Genomic DNA, 11,636 nt, shown 5'->3' with positions numbered 1-11,636 from the left:
TGGCTGTTTTAAGTTTTATTTTCCTAATAACTTTTGTTCTACACGGAGTACATACCTATGACATATCTCATTTTAAAGGGTGAGTTGTCTAGTTAAATAATAAAAAAATAAAAAGTTTCCCACATGTACCACTGTAGATATTTTGCCATCTATATATAGCATGGTCAGTCATGACCAAACTGACCAATCCAGCTAAAACTGCTGATAGCCTTGAACTGGAAGACGATAGAAACTCAAAGTTTTCTTTTGATAAAAGTAGACATTCTAACGCACATTTTGATATATACCATGTGTACATAGTCTTACCAGTACCTTGTCTATTAATGCATGCATCTCAAAAACCTGTTATGAAGAAACACAGTTTTGATAAAAAACACATCCAAGGACATTGTTTCGATATGACTTGGTGCCTATGATATGTATCAAAATATAGATTTGAATGTATACTGTATTATAAAAAATAAATTGGGTTCTTACTATCTACCGTTACAGAGTAAATCACAGTTTAAACTCGCTTAGTCAGACCATAAACCTCAGAATAGTGTACAAAATAGACATGACATGTATCTCGGATTGGAAAAGTGCATTTTTATTTCTTCTGACTACCAACATAATAAAATTATAATACATATTACAGAAAATAAATAGGCCTACATACAAAACAGTTACGCCTCCCCAGTGTCCCCAAACCACTGTACTGTGTAGGTGTGATATATTGGGTTTAGCTGACATTCCAATAACTGACAATGCAGCCAGGCCTTTAGAGGGCAGCAACGGACCATCTTGGGGCTGTGTTGGGTTACAGGTCAGATAGTAGTGGTTGGGTTACCCGGATGTTCTTGTCATGATGATGCGATCATATATACTCTAAGGATGCGATCCATGATGCTTGTTGTTACATTTCTAAGACACTCTTGGACAACTGAGTCATTCTTTCAGAGACTATATAACAGTAGGCTAAATAGAAAACACAACTGCCCCCTGAAATGAATGAATAAATCCGGTTCAGTGTCGGAGAACTCTATCGCAGCCTTGACTCTTCTTCTTCTTCATCATCATCGTCCTCCTCCTCCTCCTGATGCCTCCTGATGCCAGTTCTAAATATATAAAAAATAAATAAACATTTAGCTGTAGTCAGTGCACGCTACTATGTCCATTGCATGGTGTTTTTTTTACCCGGCTGCTAGCGATCAAATACATTTATTGTGCCGCCGTGTCTTAGAGCATGATGCTACAAATAGCTAATAGTAATGTAGCTGATTAGCAGCTACATGGTCGGTTTGGGCTAATGCCGACCCTTATATATTCTCCGATGACTGCTAGCGATCAAATGATTTTATTGTGCCGTGTCTTTGTGGGCCGAGTCGTGGCATGCTCGCTACAAATGGATCCTTGTATAATTAGTATCACGATCAAATAATATGGCTATTGCCCTCTTTGTGCAGTGTTTGTTAGCAACTATAGCCAATGGTGCTGGATATATTTTGGGCAGCTATAAATTACCGATCACTCATTGGTGTCATTCTAACGTCGCCATAATTATTCTTATCGTGATACTAATTATACAAGCATCTATTTGTAGCGATCATGCCACGACTAGGCCCACAAAGACACGGCACAATAAATTAATTTGATCAGATGTTTTTGTTAGCCACGTAGTATTTCGTTATATACCCTATTCTCCGACTATGAATGTCACGATGACTAAGCTAGTTAGATCTATCTATATATATGGTTCTACGACATCTATCTGATATCAGCACTAGGTAGGCTCGATGTCATATGTCATATTAGGGCTGAATTACCTTTTAGCGAAGGACGATGTGGGTTGACATGCGATGGGATGGTGGATGTTGCAGCCGGCCACCGGGCTGCCTGGGACTGGAAAAGGCCACTGGACACGGATGGATCATTACTACTACTCGCTACTCAATAAAACTCATGTTTTACTCAAATATATATTTTTTTTCCTGCGCCGCGGGATCTAAAGAGGGACTCCCTCTGCTGCATGCTATTTTTCCTTCTCCCACGGCACGGATGAGTCACATGGGCGTCAGCTCCCAATGGCAAAACAGACACGTGTGTCACATGACACGGGTTTTATGGGTAATGTAGTTGGAATTTAAACTCAGGACTTCACACACCGACGTGGAGGTTCATAATCTACCGATATTCATAATATATATATTTTTTTAATCAATCACGCATTTTTTCGGGGTTGCCGTCACACGGAATGGAATCACTTCACGCATTTTTTCGTGGTTGCTCTTCTAAGGGTTATGAATCATAATCTACATAAAACATAGTCATTATGAATCATAATATACATAAAGCATAGTCATTATGAATCATACGTAAGCTAAGAGCCTAACAGTGGAATATCTATATAATGAACCTATGAAATGTGGTCGAATGGAGCAACTGGCCAGAGAGAATGCAGGTAATTACCTTCACATTTAGAAAAGAATGTATGTACCTACAATGAATACTGCGTGCGTGTGTGCAGGGACGAAATGTTTTTATAATCGTCATGGGGGTGCCCCTCCTTCCCCCCCGCCGCAACGGGGGAAAAAAGTTGTTTTTTTCTTTCCACCCTAAACCCAAGCTTCTAAACACTTATAGTTTAAGCGCCAGGTACGTTATCCCGTCTTTAACCCAACTATGCATTGTTAGCCAGGGCCGTAAAGACTTTCTTTTATCACTTTTAATTGGATTTTTGAATTTTTGTTTCTTTTTTTGAATGTTGTCTTTTTCCTATAGCTTTTTCCCCTTTTTTGCATGTTTTTCAGTAAAAAAAAAGCAAACATTTTTTTTTTTTTTCTTATTTGTTTGAGAACAAGTACTGTGTGATATCACTGAAATCAAAAATAAAAGTCTTGAGTGAGAATTCTGAGTGAGAAAGTACCTCACACTAAAACGCAGTTTTCTCAGCTGTTTGTTTCAAAGATGGCCGTTTTTCTGAAACCAAACTTTATTCAACTTCAGAACTATAAAAACAAATGACTCACTTCTCTTTTCTGGGCAAAGTAGAGTAGTAGATCTTTCATTTGAGATATGTTGCATCATATTTTGGTATAGCACAACATATTCTGTGGGTCTTCAAAGATTTCTATATCAATATGAAAAACTGGCACCTGTGAGAAAGATTTCTGACTAACTGTGGCACTAATCCGTCTTTTGAAGCTTAACTACTGTAATATATTTGATTGATATAATTCAAGAGCTAAGGTTTTAAAAATCATATTGTAATGTCGAATCAGATTAACTATAATCACTAGTGGTGTTTAATCAAACTGCAAGGGGCACGGTGGCACTGCTGTCGCCTCACAGCTGGGTTCGATTCCCGCTCGGGAAGCTGTGGGTGCTGGCGGCATGTTTCCTCCTCCGTGTCATCAGTGCCCATACCTGAAGGCGGGGTTGGCTAAAGGGCCTTTCTGTGTGGAGTTTGCATGTTCTCCCCGTGTCCCCTAGGGTAGGTACCCTCACAAAAAACATGCAGTAATCCTGGTCACTAAACTGCCTCCCCCTGGCCAGCCGGGGCGCCTGATGGAGGGGAAAGTAACTGGTTGGAATAACGTGTTCCTTCCACGCGCTACGTCCAACCAGGGAAACTCCCCCCTGTTTCTCCTCCCCCCAACTCCCCCCAGCTTCCCAAAACATACCAAATAGCTGTAGCCTACAGAGTTCTGCGATACGATTTGGAAACCAAATAGCTGTAGCCTACAGTGGACTGTAACATTGCTTGGTCATCATGTAACTATATTACATGTATGCAGTGAGTGAACATTAACATTAGCGCTTTCATAGTTATATGGAGCATTTACCGTGGTGACGTTGATTAGGTAGCCTGTAGCTTATTCAGCCAGCTGGGTTCAACGAGACAGCAGTGTCTCGTTAAGCCCCGACGTTTCCAAGACGAGCTATTGCGGATGAATCGATGGTCTTATAAAACATGTAAGCCTATGGCAAGTTAACTTAAGTTATATAGTTGATGCTGAGTGAGCACTAAGCAGCTCATTTGGTTGGCAAACCAGAGGCCAGCCAGCGGTAGCATGTTCAACAACCACCGTTCTATTCTGTCACTTCTCTGGTGCGCTGCTGCTGATCATCGCCTCCTCCTCCACCAGTTCAGTCACATAATAGTATAGCCTAGACTGTAAAGGTTAATCGCCAACATTCCCCAGCTCAGCCTCAGCCCTCTTCATATTAAATAAATACATTACACAAACAACAGAATTGTTATTTGTGTTATAATAAAATATATAAAAAAGAAATCACGAGCCCGAGGCTCGGCCCGGCCCGACAAATTATCGTGCATTTTGGGCCCTACCCTACCCGGGTCGGGTTCGGGCAGAGATTGAGAACTCTACTCCAGAGGGCCACTATAGTTCCCCACACACTACAGAGGGCCACTCTAGTTCCCCACACACTACAGAGGGCCACATCAGTCCCACACTCACTCCAGAGGGCCACTATAGTTCCCCACTCACTCCAGAGGGCCACTATAGTTCCCCACTCACTCCAGAGGGCCACTATAGTTCCACACTCACTCCAGAGGGCCACTATAGTTCCACACGCATATGGTGTAAGACTTGTAGTGCCACACATGCTCAGATGCCCTCTAGGCCGCACACAGAAGCCTGTGAACATAGACATTCCATGCATAGATGTGCCACGCAATGGTAGCCCTCAGGCCTACCATTCTGACATGTAATTTAATAATATTTGGACTGCTGGACAGCTGACAGGCTCTCTTTACTCTTAAAAAAATAGTATATATATTTTTGTATGTATATTTTCATGTGTGCGGCCTAGAGGGCATCTGAGCATGTGCTACATACCTCTTACATCATGTGTCCTTTGGGAAACCGGGCCAATATCAGTCACCAGAAGCAGAGACGTGTGATTTCAATTAGTCTAACTTGGTTAAAATGGATTTTCAAGTCACAATAGGTTCATATAGGATGTCGTAAGACATGAATTTGCAACATAAAATGTCTGGGGTGAAACACCGAAGCCAGAGTAGATAAACTACCCCAGAATTGTTTTAAAACCTAACCATACTGGCTGGGTCAAAATGACTCAGTTTAAAATAAATAGTTTAACTATGAAATAAAAAAAACATAAAAAATGAAGACCTTCTTCACAGGCGGATTGTATTACAATACATGATCTTTAGGATAAATTCAGGGTCAACATAAATCTCTCCCTCAACCATATTTGATTAATATAATTCAGAAACATTATTTAACTATAAGCACTACTGGTGTTTTAATCAAACTGCACTAATTAATGAGTGATTTAATGTTAATAATGCTATCATTTCAGCCAACCTTGCTCAGCTGTCCAGCGTAGAAATGTGGCTGAATCAAAATGTGAGTCGAATGGACTCAACTGTCCAGCAACTGGCCAGAGAGAATGCAGGTAATTACCTTCACATTTAGAAAAATAATTATGTATACCTACAATGAATACTGCGTGCGTGCGTGCGTGCAGAGACGTAATGATCATATATGATGATATATAATCACTAGTGGTGTTTTAATCAAACTGCATACATTAAATTAATGATAGATTTAATGTTAATATTGTGCAGCCAACCTTGCTCAGCTGTCCAGCGTAGAAATGAGGATGAATCACAGCGAGAGTCGAGTGGAGCAACTGGCCGATAACAATGAAGGTAATATAACTTCACATTTATCAAATATCTTATGTAACGTAACACAACGGGTCCATTTGGTTTCATTTTACGCTCTCAAGAGTTAAAGATCTAATAAGGGTCCATTTAGTTACTAACTCTGCATCATTTAGCTTACGTTGAAAACCACTGCCATAAAACATTAAACTGTAGTAAAAAGGCAGATTGAATTAAAATCAGTACATTATCTCCAGGATAAATTCAGGGTCAAAATAAATCTGTCCTTCAACCATATTGGATAGATAGAATTCAAACGCTGAGGTTTAAAACATCACATTAAACACGTTAACTGCCCAGGACGGCAGTTCTGTCTTTTGAAGCTTAACTACTGTAATATATTTGATTCATATAATTCAAGAGCTAAGGTTTTAAAAATCATATTTTAATGTCGAATCAGATTAACTATAATCACTAGTGGTGTTTTAATCAAACTGCATACATTAAATGAATGATAGATTTAATGTTAATATTGTGCTTATTTCAGCCAACCTTGCTCAGCTGTCCAGCGTAGAAATGAGGATGAATCACAGCGAGAGTCGAGTGGAGCAACTGGCCGATAACAATGAAGGTAAATAACTTCACATGTTTCGCTGTTGTTGAAAAGGGTCTCTGATTATTTACATTCAATGGTTTTTCTTACAATTTAGGCATTTAGCAGATGCTCTTAATCCAGAGCGATTTTCAGTCAGCAAGAACAAAACATACCAAATAGCTGTAGCCTACAGAGTTCTGCGATACGATTTGGAAACCAAATAGCTGTAGCCTACAGTGGACTGTAACATTGCTTGGTCATCATGTAACTATATTACATGTATGCAGTCAGTGAACATTAACATTAGCGCTTTCATAGTTATATGGAGCATTTACCGTGGTGACGTTGATTAGGTAGCCTGTAGCTTATTCAGCCAGCTGGGTTCAACGAGACAGCAGTGTCTCGTTAAGCCCCGACGTTTCCAAGACGAGCTATTGCGGATGAATCGATGGTCTTATAAAACATGTAAGCCTATGGCAAGTTAACTTAAGTTATATAGTTGATGCTGAGTGAGCACTAAGCAGCTCATTTGGTTGGCAAACCAGAGGCCAGCCAGCGGTAGCATGTTCAACAACCACCGTTCTATTCTGTCACTTCTCTGGTGCGCTGCTGCTGATCATCGCCTCCTCCTCCACCAGTTCAGTCACATAATAGTATAGCCTAGACTGTAAAAGTTAATCGCCAACATTCCCCAGCTCAGCCTCAGCCCTCTTCATATTAAATAAATACATTACACAAACAACAGAATTGTTATTTGTGTTATAATAAAATATATAAAAAAGAAATCACGGAAAATCACAGAGCCCGAGGCTCGGGCCGGCCCGACAAATTATCGTGCATTTTGGGCCCTACGCTACCCTACCCGGGTCGGGTTCGGGCAGAGATTGAGAACTCTACTCCAGAGGGCCACTATAGTTCCACACTCACTCCAGAGGGCCACTATAGTTCCACACTCACTCCAGAGGGCCACTATAGTTCCACACTCACTCCAGAGGGCCACTACAGTCCCGCACTCACTCCAGAGGGCCACTTTAGTTCCCCACTCACTCCAGAAGGCCACTATAGTTCCACACTCACTCCAGAGGGCCACTATAGTTCCACACTCACTCCAGAAGGCCACTATAGTTCCCCACTCACTCCAGAATGCCACTATAGTTCCACACTCACTCCAGAGAGCCACTATAGTTCCACACTCACTCCAGAGGGCCACTATAGTTCCACACTCACTCCAGAGGGCCACTATAGTTCCACACTCACTCCAGAGGGCCACTATAGTTCCACACTCACTCCAGAGGGCCACTATAGTTCCACACTCACTCCAGAAGGCCACTATAGTTCCACACGCATATGGTGTAAGACTTGTAGTGCCGCACATGCTCCGATGCCCTCTAGGCCGCACACAGAAGCCTGTGAACATAGACATTCCATGCATAGATGTGCCACGCAATGGTAGCCCTCAGGCCTACTATTCTGACATGTAATTTAATAATATTTGGACTGCTGGACAGCTGAAAGGCTCTCTTTACTCATAAAAAAATAGTATATATATTTTTACTCATTTCGCCCGGTCTCTTCAACGTGACAGCCGTCAACCACTTTTCTGTGTAAGCAAATCTGTGCCTGGTTTGCTGGGACCAGATAACACAGATGACCATTTCTCTTACGTCATCATTGAGAGCTAGTCATACATATACACACCATGTACTCTGGTCCCAGCTCTCAACGATGACGTAAGAAAAATGGTCATCTGTGTAATCTGGTCCCAGCAAACCAGGCACAGATTTGCATACACAAAAAAATGGTTGACGGCTGTCACTTTTTGGCACCAAGTAACCACAGTATACTGCTAATCAAATTACAACTACATACTCTATATAGTATATGTATATGTACACGTATGTATACCAGAGTACGTGGTGTGTATATGTATGACTAGCTCTCAATGATGACGTAAGAAAAATGGACATCTGTGTAATCTGGTCCCAGCAAACCAGGCACAGATTTGCTGCTTTTCTTACATACCCAAAAAAATGGTTGACGGCTGTCACTTTTTGGCACCAAGTAACCACAGTATACTGCTAATCAAATTACAACTACATACTCTATATAGTATATGTATATGTATACGTATGTCTAGTCATTAGTCATTGCTGGGACGGTGCATACGCATCGAAAAGGCTGGGACGGTGCATAGGGCGCAAATTAACCACAGTATACCGCTAATCAACTTACAAATGACATATACATAGAGGCAGAAACTGAGATTTGACAGTTTGTAGTGGTTTGTAGCGGTCGAAAGTACTTGCGCGCTCTGCTTGCGCACTAGTAGGCCATTTATGGCCTACTAGTGTGCAACAAGCAAGTATGCACTCGACAGAGTGCAGTTCTAGTTATATATATTTTCATGTGTGCGGCCTAGAGGGCATCTGAGCATGTGCTACACCATACCTTTACACCATGTGTCCTTTGGGAAACCGGGCCAATATCAGTCACCAGAAGCAGAGACGTGTGTTTTCAATTAGTCTAACATGGTTAAAATGGATTTTCAAGTCACAATAGGTTCATATAGGATGTCGTAAGACATGAATTTGCAACATAAAATGTCTGGGGAGAAACACCGAAGACAGAGTAGATAAACTACCCCTAACCATACTGGCTGGGTCAAAATGACTCAGTTTAAAATAAATAGTTTGAAACTATGAAATTTAAAAAACATAAAAAATGAAGACCTTTCTTCACAGGCGGATTGTATTAAAATACATGATCTTCAGGATAAATTCAGGGTCAACAGAAATCTCTCCCTCAACCATATTTGATTAATAGAATTCAGAAACATTATTTTATAAGCACTACTGGTGTTTTAATCAAACTGCACTAATTAATGAGTGATTTAATGTTAATATTGCTATCATTTCAGCCAACCTTGCTCAGCTGTCCAGCGTAGAAATGTGGCTGAATCAAAATGTGAGTCGAATGGAGCAACTGGCCAGAGAGAATGCAGGTAATTACCTTCACATTTAGAAAAAAATGTATGTATACCTACAATGAATACTGTGTGCGTGCGTGCAGAGACGAAATGTTTTTATAATCGTCATGGGGCCGCAACGGGGGAAAAAAGTTGTTTTTTTCTTTCCACCCTAAACCCAAGCTTCTAAACACTTATAGTTTAAGCGCCAGGGACGTTATCCCGTCTTTAATCCAACTATGCATCGTTAGCCAGGGCCGTAAAGACGTCTTTTATCACTTTTAATTGGATTTAAATAGATGGGGCTGTTGCGCAACATGTGACTGCGACCCCAAATTAAAAAAACATAAAGAATGAAGACCTTTCTTCACAGTCGGATTGTATTAAATTCATGATCTTTGGGATAAATTCAGGATCAACAGAAATCTCTCCCTCAACCATATTTGATTAATAGAATTCAGAAACATTATTTAACTATAAGCACTACTGGTGTTTTAATCAAACTGCACTAATTAATGAGTGATTTAATGTTAATATTGTTATGATTTCACTTCAGCCAACCTTGCTCAGCTGTCCGGCGTAGAAATGAGGCTGAATCAAAGTGTGAGTCAAGTGGAGCAACTGGCCAGAGAGAATGCAGGTAATTACCTTCACATTTAGAAAAAAAATGATGTAGCTTCAATGAATACTGTGTAGAGGTGGACTCAGGTGATGGAGCCGGTTGGAGCCAATGGCTGCGCTGACGGATCTATAGGCAACGGGGTGCGTTGCCTATATGCCCATGTGGACTTCTGAAATGTCCACATGGGGTCATCCCTATGTTCCCCAGGTTCTATGTTCCCCAGGTTCTATGTTCCCCACTCAAAAAATAAAGAAACGGTTCAATAAAAGGTTCTATTTCCCCCACTCAACCGGCACGGAGCATGGAGGCTGTAGACCATGGGTTCTAACTTTGACGATGGAGAGGGCCACTATATTTCCACACTCACTCCCTATAGGGCCATATATTACTGTCGTAGCAAAAATAGCCGATCTACAAGCTCAATTGAGCTTGTAGATCGTTTTTTTTTTTTTTGCTATATTCTTATTGGAATCCTGAAAATGTACATTTTTATGTCATTTCAAATGCCTTTAATTATATGTGTGTTGAGCATTGAGCTACTAATTTAGACTGAAGTAATTGAAGCAGGTCATGTTCACATGTTGTGGAATTGTAAACAGCTGGAACCAATATTATATCAGTATTCTGATATTAACCTGAAGGCCACATTAAGTGAAGGTGGGGGCCGCATGTGGCCCCCGGGCCGCCAGTTGCCCACCCCTGCTGTAGACAGTTCAGAAGTGAACATGTTATTATGAGGAAAAGGGGGGGGGGGGAGCCTGACAATGATGTCACTGGTGAGCAGGAGTGAATCTGAAGAGCAACCAGGAGTGAAGGACTCCTGTGACGTCGCTGGTTTGGAAAACCAGGAGCTCAAGTGGGACTGGAGGTGTTGAGTCAAAACTCAGGAGTAGGCATCTTCCATATATGTGGCCAACACTACACTTCCCAGAATGCAGCAGCAAAATGGCTGCTGCTAATTAGGAACACCCGAAGGGTTTCAAATGCCACACAAACAAACGGAAACCAGAGAGAAGAAGCTCCAATTTATTGAATTAAATTCTGAATCAAATTCTTATTAGGACTCTTATTAGGCCTCCTGTGTGATATAGCTGAATATGGGTAGGCCGAAGTCTGCGCGACTGTATTTTAACATTAAGTTATAATGGTGGTACCTGGAGAGGTAGTACTTGGTTTACAAGTGGCTCGGGAGCCACATGCGGCCTGCATGTTAATATCGGAATACTGATACTGGCTATTATTGATTTCAGCTGTTAGAATTGCAAACATGACCCACTTTAACTTCCGTCTAAATTAGTACATGTGGATTAAGGATTAGATGAATATAGCCGAGAACATGTGTGTGTGTGAGCGGGAAACATAGAACCTGGGGAACATAGAACCTGGGGAACATAGGGATGACCCCAGACTGGCCACTCACAGCGCACCCTCTTCTCAAACGTGCTGAAGGTCCCATGCTCGCCTATTTCGAGCTATTGCGCGTCTCGTTACGCAACATGAACCACCCGCATGTTTGTTTACTTTAGAACGTATGTATTTAAACAAGATGAAGAAACTCTCTCACAATACTCTGTTACAGGATACAGGCCTGTAAAAGTACAACAGTGTTGTCATGAAAACATTATGTAATATTTCACTTTCTGTCAAAATCTTTCACAAATATCATAGAATGAGCTGCCCCCCCCCTCTCTCTCTCTCTTTTCTCTCTCTTTTAGCTCTCTCTCTCTCTCTCTCTCTCTCTCTCTCTCTCTTTTCTCTCTCTCTCTCTCTCTCTCTCTCTCTCTCTCTCTCTCTCTCTCTCTCTCTCTCTTTCTCTCTC

This window comes from Protomyctophum bolini (genome assembly GCF_963924005.1).
Source record: "Protomyctophum bolini genome assembly, chromosome: 5".
Classification (NCBI taxonomy): Eukaryota; Metazoa; Chordata; class Actinopteri; order Myctophiformes; family Myctophidae; genus Protomyctophum; species Protomyctophum bolini.
Note: the sequence above shows the minus strand (reverse complement) of the source record.